This window comes from Panthera tigris, chromosome A2, assembly GCF_018350195.1.
Source record: "Panthera tigris isolate Pti1 chromosome A2, P.tigris_Pti1_mat1.1, whole genome shotgun sequence".
Lineage (NCBI taxonomy): Eukaryota > Metazoa > Chordata > Mammalia > Carnivora > Felidae > Panthera > Panthera tigris.
The window spans coordinates 141,286,319-141,300,102 of NC_056661.1; positions in this window are offsets into that span (position 1 = coordinate 141,286,319).

Genomic DNA, 13,784 nt, shown 5'->3' on the forward strand with positions numbered 1-13,784 from the left:
AAAACTTAAAAATAAAAACACTTAAAATGTTCTCTTTATTCAAGCTCAGACTTAGTGAGGACAGTCTGGAGAATAAACTCTGAGTAAAGCCGTTTCTATTTAGAGAGAAAGAAAGGGATGAAGGGAAAGAAAGAAATATTAAAAATCTCTGCTGTGCAAAAACAGTAGCAAGACAAATTGAGAAAAACTGTAATATGTGGAGAATATTTGTAAATTTGAGCAATTTTCTGAGAACTTGCTGTAGATATTTAATTTAGAGAATGTGGGCAATATTAGAGAACTTGCTATGGCACATCTACTTTTGCTGTTAACTGCTATTTTTCCTTGCATAAATTATACTTGCAAATATGACAATATAAAGGCCTAGTACCTTTATTTTATAGAGAGCTTGCCGTTCCCAATATGAGCAATTTGAAGACCTAGAGTGGATTAGTTAATGCTTTAACTCCCTTGGGTCATATACCATCATCCCAGTGCAGCACATCAAGATAGAACATGAAAATGATGCACCAGGAGTACACACACACACACACACACACACACACAACTAGCCACAAGTTTTCATGTGCAAAAAGAAATGTATAGCTAAAACAAAGTTTTATGAAGGGGCCATTATTGAACATAATGACTTATATTGCCAATCTAAAAGTAAATGTCCAATATAAATATGGCAATACAATTCTATTTTCTGAAATTGATATTTTCAAGTGAATGGTATTCACTAAGAGGTTTTAAATGGTGAAGACAATCCAGTGTCATATGGAGATTAAAAGAGGGTCAAATACTGTTCTCTGATAGAATATTATGACAAAAGAAATGACTTTGTTAATGAGAATACATTGTCTTATTTTCTATAAAAATGACTGAAATTTGACATCAGTTATGTGCCAAACTATATTAGAACAAAATTAAACACAACGCAGGAAATTACAATCATGTAAAAGCAAAATATTGTACCCCCAGATTAGTAGATGCTCCACATGTTTGAGAAAAAGTGATCACATGAAGTGATTTACTTGTATTTGTTCTTTTCAAGAAACTGCTTAATTTTACACTATTGAGCATATTCACGAATAAAATAAACTTTTAAAAATGTTTTTATCATTATGTCATTATGCTCATATCCTGCCCCCAAAACCAAAGAAATGTGGCTCAGTAATCATTGGATATACTTAGGACCATGGATTTCATGAAGAGCTTAGACACCTAGTTTTTCCCTACGTCTAATTTGTCATCTGAAACAAAGTTTGGTCTCATAAATTAGAGAAGACACATTATGAAATAAGTCATTTCACTAGACGATCCTGAAAGGTCATTATATAAAAACCTCATATATGTAATATTTCTCTTTCCAGAGCATTCACATCATAATATACCAAATAATTGATGAATATAATATAATAAAACAGGTGACACCAAAACCTACTAAAGTAATAGCTAAAATGAATATACTAAATTTTTGTGGTGGTATAGTTGATATAACATTATATTAACTTCAATTATTCAGTGTGATGATTCAATATTTGTATATTTTGCAAAATGATCACCACAGTAATTAACATCCCCCCAGTTATCATCCATCACAATACAGTTACACAATTTTTTCTTGTGATGAGAACTTTCAAGATTTGCTCTGCTAGCTACTCTCAAACATGCAATACAGTATTATAGTCACCCTGCTGTACATTGTGTACCCATGACTTATTACCTGGTAATTTTGTACCTTTTGACTCACTTCACCCATTTCACCTACCTCCTACCCCCTGCTTCAAACAACCAACCACCAACCTGTTTTCTATATTTATATCCAAATTAATATTTAACAGCATATCAAGTGCTTTGTGTATACAGATGGATTCATGATCAAAGGTACTGCTTTCTTTTGATCAACACAAGCAACCCTCAGTCATGTAATTTCCCAGAGATACACGTAAGAGAAAGTAGTAATGTTTGTACACTCAGTGTTCCTTTTACATTTTTGGCATTTCTTAAGGGCTTCAGATATATTAACTCATGTAATCCCCATAACAAACCTATAGGGTAAGTATATCACTATCCCCATTTTGCATTTGAGAAAAATAGTCAATAGAGGATAAGTAACTTGCTCAAAATCGTGTAAGTGGTTGAAGTTAGTCGGCTTCCAGGACCCATGCAGTTAGCTATCATTCTACATAGCCTATCCATTATAGTACACATATGCATAGATGAAAAACAGTAAGAAAGTTTTTATTGTTTACTTATGAATATTGTCATTATATTCAATAGCAGTTACTTTGTGATCAAAGTTAAGAATATATGAAAATATAAAAATTACCTAAGGTCAATGCTGCGTTTACCAATGTTATCTGAATAGGGAGGCTGTAGTGAATTTTCTAGTCAGACATATTGCTTATTGTATCATGTATTTCTCTTTTCTATTCCTGCTTTTCCAATCTTGGATTCTGTCAGGTCAGTTGTGGAATTTAAACAATTTCAAGGTGTGGTGAACCATGAACTAAATTTCCATAAATATTCTAGATGGAAGACAGGTAAAATAAAGATGTCTCTAAAACTGAGTGCATGTGAACATACTCATTTTAAAACCCTCTCTCTGTAACTATGCTTCCTTTTGGGTATAAACCATATCTTAGTTATTAGGCTATCATAGCATAGTATTTTCATCAGTTGTTGCTAACAGTATACCACATAATAATAGGCACTGTGATAGGAATAAAAATGATAGTTCTGAGGTGTACCTAGATATGGGCTTCTAATTTTTTTTTTTTTACCATAAATCATATTCTATTTTCCTCCCTTCTCTTCAGTGGTGAAAGGAAATACAATTCCTTTTCTAATACTCTAAGCAGAAGCCTCCCTCTCTACAGACATCTGAGATGTATGTACTGAAATGATTTAACATTCTCGGATTACCCATGATGAAAAAAAAAAAACCACTTCCTATGAAAAAAAAATCATTCTTACTATGAGTTTATTCACACTGTGGATTGGAAGAGTTATTCCAAGATGTGACACATATACTTTGCAATCAGTTTACATTTAAGGAAAAAATGCTTTATTTATAACATATTTGTAGGTACCATTAAGAGGGAACCATCAATTTTAAAGGTTGAAATGGCTTCTTTAAATATCTAGCATACATTGTGATATCCTTCCTGTGAATGATGCCTCATATAACATGTAAGATTTTGCGTAACCGTTAGAGTAGATATAAAATACTTCTCACTTTCCTCTAAAACCTTGAATTTATTTACAAAGCTCTATTACATCCTGTTGACTTGAGGAAGTGAATTAAAGTGTTTACTAATGCCATTAATGAAAATGAGGTCATGATAAATGGAGATGCTTGTGACATGGATCATTGTGCTAATGATCAATATCCATAGGTTTGTAGAAGTTATAGCTCTTACAAAAGAAAATTAGCTAATGCCAATTACAATTTATCAAGGTGCCATTGTTAGCTAGTGTGCTGTAAATGCATTAATAATAGCTTACAACAGGTTTGAATGTAAAAAGGTCCAAATAGCCAATTTTGCAAATGGTATGCTAAATTTGAATTTAAAGTTGTATGCAAATAACAGACATGTGAAATAGGAGTTTGAGATGAATAGGTAATATGTTTTTTCTTTCTGTTAGTCAGCTGACACCAGTTTTTTCAGACTGATTTTGTCAGATAAAGTCAATTCTGTAAGTTTGGGACTTATCCAGAGATAAATATATACTAATAATTAAGATTAGACATTTATAAAGAAGAAACCTGATGTTAAATATGTTTTCCAATGGAATTCCTTAGAAATCAAGATTTTGAGTCATTGCTTTATGAGACAAGGCATAAAAATCTGTAAAATCTTGAAATATTATCAGAAGGTCCACTTAAAAATGTTCTAAATAAGCCTATATAATATTCCTGAAAATGGATAAAAAAAATCTAAGTTCAATGACAGTTCAGGTAATTGGATTTATTGATGGATATACTCCTATGTCCCTTGCTTGGTTCCCAATGTTTCCATAATATATACAACCAATTCCCTAGGTTAGAGTGAGTCTATTTTAATACTCAAGTTGATTTCTGTTTTCTAGTTATACCCCGAGTTCCTGTCAAGTTCTGCTTTCAGAAATAGTCCCAGAGAGCAGTACTCATGCTGTGATTCCTTTTTTTAAAAACATTTTTGAAGTATTTTTTATTATATTTATTTATTTATTCATCATGTTAAATTACTCTTTAATCTCCATTTGTTATTTCACCCATGCCTCCACTGACCTCCCCTCTGGTAACCATCAATTTGTTGTCTATAGTGAAGAGTCTGTTTCTTGGTTTGTTTCTTTCTCTCTTCTTTCCTTCTTTGCTTTTTTTTTTTGTCTTAAATTCCACATATGAGTGAAATCGTATGGTATTTCTCTTCCTCTGACTGACTTATTTCACTCAGTGTTATACTCTCTAGTTCTATCCATGTTGTTGCAACTGGCAAGATTTCATTCTTTTTTAATGGCTGAATAATATTCCATTGTTTATATATATCACATCTTCTTTATCCATGTATCAGTGAATACTTGGGCTGCTTCCATAGTTTGGCTACTATAAATAATGCTGCAATAAACATAGGCATGCATGTATCTCTTGAAATTAGTTTTGAATTTGGAGGGGTAAATACCAAGTACTGTGATTCCTGGATCATAAGTTAGTTCTGTTTCTAATTTTTAAAGGAATGTCCACACGGTTTTCCACAATGGCTGCACCAGTTTGCAATTCTCCCAGCAGTACAAGAGGTTTTCTTCTTCTCCACAACCTAACCAACACTTGTTTCTTTTGTTGTTGATTTTAGCCATTCTGACAGGTGATAGCTCATTGTAATTTTGATTTGCTGTTGATGACTGATGTTGAGCATCTTTTCATGTGTCTGTTGGCCATCTGTATGTCTTTGGGAAATGTCTGTTTATGTCTTCTGCCCATTTTTAAATCAGGTTATTTGGTTTTTGGGTGTTGAGTTGTATCAACTGTTTATATATTTTGGATACTAGCCCTTTGTTAGATATGTCATTTGCACATATCTTCTCCCATTCGATAAGTTACCTTCTAGTTTTGTTGGTTGTTTCCTTCACTGTGCAGAAACTTTTTATTTTGATGTAGTCACAAGAGCTTATTTTTGCATTTATTTCCCTTGCCTCAGTAGACATACCTAGAAAAATGTTGCCATGGCTGATGTCAGAGAAATTACTGTGTTCTCTTCTAGGATTTTTGTGGTTTCAAGTCTCAAATGTAAGTCTTTAATTCATTTTGAGTTTATTTTTGTGTATATAAGAAAGTGGTCCAGTTTCATTCTTTTGAATGTAGGTGTCCAGTTTTCCTAACACCATCTGTTGAAGAGATGTCTTTTTCCCATTGCATATTCATTCCTTCTTTGTTGAATATTAATTTTCCGTATAACTGTGGTTTTATGTCTGGGTTTTCTATTCTATTTCATTGACATATGTCTATTTTTATGCAAGTCCCATGCTATTTTTATACTACCACTTTGTGATATAACTTGAAATCTAAAATTGTGATACCTCCAGTTTTGTTTTTCTTTTTCAAGATTGCTTTGGCTATTCAAGGTCTCATGCTGGGATTCTTGTGTTGGGTTGTTCACAATGTGTAAAAAACACAATGATAACCTCCTTATAAGTAAAAAAAAAAAAAAGACATCAGCTTCTGTCACAGTCTTCCATGGTACTTATTCCTGCTGTGTTTTTCACCATTGTTCTATCTACACATGTTATCGTGAGATGTACTTTGACAGGCTGACAGAGAAAGATAGGAAGCCTGGTTTACAACAGGTGTACATGATATGTTAGAATCAGGCAGAAGAGAAATACTGCTGTAGTTCAGATCCGTTAAGAATGTGGTTCTGAAGGAAGGAAAATCTTTTAATGGGTAAGACTTCAGGCAATATACCTGATTGTGGAAGAGAAGTATGTAGATAGACATATACTGATTAACTGACAGAGGTTTGACATGTGCATCAGAACTTGAGAAAAACAAGACTGGTAGAAAGCCAGTGACAGGGATTTGCTTCGGCATCACTTAAAATATGCCCTGATGGCTTTTCTTCATAAACCAGGGCTGGTGGTAGTAGAGGCTGTGACATACCTAGGCTCACTGAAAGTAATGAGAATAATAGAACTTGGAATCTTTAGAGGCCAGGGAACAGTGCTTAATTAATGGAAGCTTTGTGGGCACCATTATGTAGAGAAAGAAAGGATCAGGGTGCCAGCCAATGGGGCAGACTCACAGAAAGTTGTGAAAATGATTGATGGAACACAGTAGTCAAGGGAAAAAAAGATATGACCATCCAACAAGAGTACACCTAATCTTATACTGTAGGAAGATATCAGTGATGGGATTTCAGGAGCCTGAGGGGAGTTACTCCAATAAAATATCACTCTCTTTCCCATTTTCCTTTCCTAAGATACTTTTCACATTGGGAACTCACTGAATGAAGAGGAAGCCTTTTCTCCAGGGAAAAGGAACCTGTAATACCTCAGTAATTATAAATGGTAATGATTTCCTCAGCTTTTCCCCAAAGATCTCTGTGGCCATTAACTTGGGTAACTGTACACTGGGGAAGGAGAAATACCCAAACATTTCAGGGACCTCTACGTACAGGGTCCGAGTTGAAACCCAGAGAACCAAAGTGTCATCATGGCTACCTATTATAATGGAAGCATGTGAGTTTCAGTTACAGATTGAATCCTGGCCTATGTTAAGCTTATTATAAAGCTTCCAAAAGATACATACACTCGTGTGTTAGTATTGATGCAATCCCAGAATGTATATTTGTTTTTGATACACTTGGTACCTAAGTTGTGGAGATTAGCTATCATGCTTGGGAAGGCGAAGGGGGAACCTCTAAAACTATCCCTCTTCCCCAGCCAAGGTAATAAATCAAAAATAATATTGTAGGGAGGAGCATGGAGGAGATTAGATCTTTCTTTCCTGAAAGATCTAAAGATGCAGGGAAAATAGTCCCCATCAGGCCTCCATTTTTTTCTCCATTTAATACATCATTATGGCCACTGCAGAAGTCATATAGATCTTGGAGGATGAAAGTAGACTCCTACATACTCTATCAAGTAGTAGCCTTAATTGCAACTGCCATTCCAGATGTGATATCTTTGTTAGAGCAATTTGACATTGCATTTGGCAGATGTACTGAGGAATGCATTCTTTTCTACTCTGATCAGAAAAGACAATCAGAAACAGTTCATATTGCAGACAACAATATAGGTTTAATATTTTGCAATACCTTTCAGGTATTGACTTCCTTGCCCTCTGTCATAGTATATTTCAAAGAGATCTAGTTCAGAGGTCAGCAAACTTTGGCCTGCCAGTTCTTTTTGTAGCATATGTGTGTGAAGAGTAGTTTTTACATTTTCAAATGTAATGTACATTTTTAAAAACGCTGTCAGCTTTTGAGTGAGAACAGTTGCTCATTTTTCCCTGTTTGTCTACAAAGTCTAAAATATTTACTCACTGGCTCTTTACAGAGAATTCTGGCCAACCCCTGATCTAAGCTATCTTATCCTGCAGAGTAAGGATCAGTGACATCTAAGATATGCTAATTGAATCAGATGGATAAGACTTTATACTTTACAGAAAAGTAACATTAAAAAGTATACAAAAAGTAACCATTGTAAAACTCTATGTAGGGCAAAGTTAACTAAGATAATATTTTTTCATCTTGGTTTCAAAGTTTTATTTACTGAAGAGGTAGATGCTAACTTTTCTAATAATACTAGGTCTGGTTTGCAAACTTGTATCTTTGAAAGCTTCTGAAAGTATTGTGGCCAAACATATTCTGGAAAAATGATGTATTCCCCTGTTTAGAAGTTTTAATAGTGTTTTGTTTGTTCTTATCCCAATTTTAAGATTTTTAACCCATTTTTGTCTTTTTCACTTTTTCCCAAAACATTTACATTTTAGTTTCCATTTCTTTTGTGAGAACTTGATTCTCCAATTGTGTTATTTTGCTTAGCGGAGGGGCACTATAATTGATGCAACCAAATTTTTAAATTTTCATTTTAGCGTAAGCATATACAAGCCATCTTATTTTCTTCTTCTTTTAAAAAATATTTATTTATTTATTTATTTATTTATTTTGAAAGAGAGAGAGAGATGGTGAGAGAGAATCCCAAGTAGGCTCCATGCTGTCAGTGCAGAGTCTAATGTGGGACTTGATCCCAGGAGCAGTGACATCATGACCTGAGCCAAAATCCAGACTTGGATGCTTAAATGACTGAGTCACCCAGGTGACCTCTTTTCTTACGTACCTTTCATTATTATTTTCTTATTGTCTTAAAATTTTCCAGACCTTATTATTATTTTTACAAGTTGTAATATAGAGGAGGGTTTGGCACAAATTTTTTTCAAAATTTTTTTGCGATTTTTTGGTTGCAAATTAAGACATCCATGTATATCTATATACACATACATGTATAACATTTATTAGTTATCTTAGTTGAGCCTTTAGTTTTTTTCTTTGGTAAGCCTTGCTAATGCATACATAGGTACACACACATATGTAAATATAAATGTGTACACACACATATAACATGTTTATTAGTTTTCTTAGTTCACTCTGCATCATGAAGAAAAGAGTATCCTCTGTTTTAATTAGTGTGCCTCAGGATATTTCAAATTACATTCCCCTTGCCAGATTGCTTTGCTTCCCAATTACATATCCCTAGCTCTTAGTCTCAGATGATTTTTTTAAATTTTATTTAAATCCAAGTTATTTAATATAGTATAATAATAATTTCAGGAGTAGAACTTAGTGATTCATCACTTATATATAACACCCAGTGCTCATCCCAACAAGTGCCCTCCTTAATGCCCTTCACCCATTTAACTCATCCCTCCACCCAACACCCCTCCAGCAACCCTCAATTTGTTCTCTGTATTTAAGAGTCTCTTATGGCTTGCCTCCCCCTCTTTTTTTATCTTATTTTTGCTTCCCTTCCCCCATGTTCATCTGTTTTGTTTCTTAAATTCCACATATGAGTGAAATCATATGATGTTTGTCTTTCTCTGACTTCTTTCACTTAGCATAACACACTCTAGTTCCATCCATATTGTTGCAAATGGCAAGATTTCATTCTTTTTCATTGTCGAATAATATTCCTCTGTGTGTGGTGTGTGTGTGTGTGTGTGTGTGTGTGTGTGTGTGTGTGTGTATACACACCACATTTTCTTTATCCATTCATCAGTCGATGGACATTTGGGCTCTTTCCATAATTTCGCTATTGTTGATAGTGTTGCTATAAACATTGGGGTGCATGTGCCTCTTCAGATAAGCACTTTTGTATCCTTTGGATAAATATCTAGTAGTGCAATTGTGGGTCAGAGGGAGCTCTATTTTTAATTTTTTGAGAAACCTCCATACTTTTTTCCAGAGTGGCTGCACCAGTTTGTATTCCACCAGCAGTGTAAAAGTGTTCCTCTTTCTCCGCATCCTTGCCAATATCTGCTGTTGTCTGAGTTGTTAATTTTAGCCTCAGATGATTCTTATAATATTGCCCTAAATAATAATGCCCTAAATAATACTGAAAATATACCGGTAACTTTTTGATTTGCATAAATTTTGTCATTGGAGTCAACTTAATAAATTTAAAATTCATTAATAAATTTGCAGCTGGTAAGCAAATGAATTTAAGATAGCACAAAGAGTAAAATATTGGATTCAGTAAACAAGGATGACTTTAAATGAGGGATTAATATAATGAAAATCATATATTATTTTCAAAACATAAATAAAATCATTCAGAGAAAACTAACTTAGCAAATAATCATTATAAGGCAGGTATCACAATTATCCATTGTCAGAGCAAAACGGACACCTCAGATTGAAACACATAATGAAGGAATACAAGTTATGGATGACTTTATCAGAAAATAAACAAATGAATATGGAAATAAATATTTGCTATAAGCTGGTTCTTATGTCTTAGTTATTTTTACTCTATGCTACCAATAAATAAATAGGAATTTAAAAAAATTATTACTGCAACAGGTGTCCTTGCTGCATAACTGTAGAAAAAAAAACTTTATTGAGACTGTTGGTGCAGCTGTAAAGACGTCAACAATTTCTTCCAACAGTACTCACTTTTTTATATTGATCACCTTTTTAAAAAGCATCATTTGTAAAGCACAGCAAGAATTTTGAAAAATGGAGAATTTATGTGACTTGCTTTAGTGGGAAATATGAAAAAAATGTGTTTTAGCCTATCCACCATAACTTTTTCAGGGGTAGTAAAAGAAACTGGGGAAGAGCAAGGGGAGACTTCAACCTAGAGTAATTTTTAAAAGTTGGCAAGTTCTTTCCTGGAAATTAAAAAGTATAAAATTAGGCAGAATAGTTGAAAACAGCCTTATTGTGTTCTCTGGAAATGATCAAACAAATAAATTGAGAGGCATGCATTTTTAGAAACTGCCAGCAGTTTTGGGAAGAGTCCTGAAGTCTATTCTGTTTTTTCCTGATACTGCTTCAGTCAACCCTACCCCTCTGAGGCAATTAGAATGTTTCCAGGGTGGACTGGCCATGAAAATGAGCAATCATGTTGGTAAAGGGAGTAGATTCTATTTGGAGCCAATAAGTGGAAAACTAACATTAGTGACATTATCAGTAAAATTTGCCAGCTTTTAGGAAACAGAGATGAAACTCATATATCTGCTAGCCATAAGTTGCAGTCACAGTTGGGGTCAGACCTGCCTGAAGTTTAATGAGGAATGCTTAAACTTGAGAAGTACATACATAAGCCATCCAAACCTGGCTGATATAGAAAACTACACACATATGCAAGGAGAACTGCGAAATCCTGGTGTATAGTTAAAGCCAAGACAGATTGGAAAACTGGCTGAGGTTTAAATGAACTCTCCAGTAGACACATAGGGTCTGAGGGTTTTGAGCACATTATCTGCCCAAATCATTAGCTGACCACTAAAATATAAAATAGAATAATGTAAAATAAATGGCCGATACTGAGAAAAGAAAAGGCAACTCCATGAGACATCTATTTCTCTAAATTTATTGCTTTCTTCCAAGAAATTAGAAAAACGCTTGATATTATATACTAAATGTTTCACTAAATTCTTATTGAATCCGTGAATGAACACATAGTATATTATATTCTTATTTTGCTTTCTCTTATTGTTCTTCTTTTCCTTTAGTTTTTCCTTTTTCTTCTTTAAAATGAGGAAAGGTGAAATTCATAGGGAACTGGTAGATGGCCTATATTAAAGTATGAACACCTCCCTGGCCCTGGTTTCCTTTAGCTGTTAGTGACTTCTTTCATGTACCACCCGCTCCAAATCTTCTGTTGCAGAGTTAGAGGATTCTTTTATTTTAAAGAATAATTAATCCCCGATAAAGGTTTTTCAACTCTAACCTAAAACTCACAGCTTGGTGGAGCTACAAAGGAAAATTTTTCCTCCAAAGGCAACTCAGCACTTGTGAAAAATATTGTTTTATCTCATTAAATACTGATCATCTGTATGTGATAAAAGATGTGTGATTAAAATTCATGGTCTCTTCTGTAAAAAGCAAAACTATAGGGATGGCAAACAGAACAATGTTTCCTGGGCTGAGAGTAGGGGGGAGAGTGTACTACAAAGGAACAACATGAGGGAATTTTTTGTATCTTGATGGTAGTAAAAGATAACAAGACTGTGCACTCATCAAAATTCATCAACTGTCCATCAAAATAAATGAATTTTACTCAATTTATATTAAAAGAAAATCATGGTCTATAATATTTTTGACACCCTCACTGTTGGCAAAGTCTCCTAGTCAGTTTGAAAAAAAAAATGGTGGAAATTATTAACTAAAGTCAACTCAGTGAAATCTCTCAGGTTCAGACAAAAGCCAAAAGCCTTGTTACATAGTAAAAGGCATTTTGAATATCTTCTGTATGTAGTGCCACCATTAATACGGATATTTTAAATTGGACTGAATGTATTTTCCCTTAACTTATTTTGATGTTCTGCCTTTCACCGTACCTGTCATTGAGAACCATAGTTAGAACAGTTAAAAACGAGCAGATAACTCCCTCACTTCTAACAACTGCATTCAGCTTTATCTCAGCTTCATTTCTCTTTTAAGAATAACTGTTTTTCCTAATTATAATTCCAGGAGATTAGACGATTAGAGACATTCTGAAGCCAACCTTTAGTGATTTATGTCTGTCTCTGTCTCTGTCTGCATCGCTCAATCTCTCTCTCTATAAAGACCAAACAACCACAAAATTCATAAAGTATCACTTCAAGCTAAACTCAGAGAAAGTCACTTAAAAAAAAACAGAAAAAAAACCCACTGTTAAACTAAGATCTGCTTATAAGCACCTTACAGTTTTTAAGTGGAATTATAATAGATCCCAAAGGGACACACTGGTATTTAGCTGTCAAGCCCAATAAGGACTGCAGTTTTGGTGTTACTATCACACATGCTATGACTTCTAATAAGAGACGTCGTAAAAGCATAAATCTTTAGATATGAAGGGTTTTTTTTTTCCTTTTTAGTCCTATGATAATCTTTTTTATTTCATAGTTATAAGATTTCCATAAGCTAGAGCTCTCTAACCACAGATGTAAAATACTTGGGACAACTACTGCTGAAAGGTGTTTCAGGCAAAGATGCTGCACATTCTGATTTACTTAGATCCTTTCCTGAGAAAACTTTCTCAACTATTTTTAAATTCATTAATAATGATTCAGTTATCTGTTGCTGCATAAAAACTGTCTCACAAGTTAGCAGTTCATGATGTCTCTCAATTAGTCTTTTTAGTCAATTAGCCTTTTTGATTACATCAGCAAATGAGTTTTAGGCATTTCTACTTCTAAATGTATTATTTAAGTGTACTCTCTCTGTGCTGAGATTATTATTTTTGGCTAATCTAACTTAAATGCTATTTTGTGTCAAAATTTGTGTGGGAAGCTCACTAATGGCCGTGAGAGATAAATACTATCATTCCTATTTCACAGTTGGAGAGAAACTGAGGATTAGAGGTGTTAACATCTCCAGATGGGCATACATAGAGGTCTTGCTGTTTTCCAAGCCCATGCTTTACAAAATAATATAATAATATACTGCCACATCGTAAGTGAGAATATTGCTTTCACAAGTTGATCTATCATCAGTCTCCAACTTCATAGTCAAGATCACTGTAAATACAAACCTTAATGTTGATGCCTCCCTTTAATTATTCATGCTACTTTGTAATACTCAAAAGTAAGTACCCAGTACATAAAATAGTTGCTGGTACCAGAAAAGCTAATTCCGTGTGAGCATAAATTTTTCCAGTATGGTGGCTAAGAGGAGCACTTCTTGGAGAGATCCCTAAAAAACAGAAAAAGCACTGGGAGAGACAAAGTCAAAAGACTTCAACTTAGAAGCCACAGAGAAGGTAGGAGAATAGAGTTGAAATGAAAAGAACCAAAAGGAAAGGCAAATCAAGAGGCAAAGGTCTAGGAAGACTGGAACAAAGGGAACAACATTGTTTTTGAAGGAGATCTAGATATTAAGATGGTTTGTGGAATTCCTAAAAACGCAGGTATTTAAGCCAGAGATTGAGTCACAGCAAGGAAGAGAGATGGCCTAGTGACTTCTATGAAAATTGAAGTTTCCTTGGAGATGAAGTAACTTTCTTTAGTACCATTCTTAGGACACTCCCTTACATAGAAAAAGACAGGGACATTATTACCACTAAAGGCTTAGTTGCACACTATGTTTTATTTGTGTGTTTTGTGTTAAGAATCT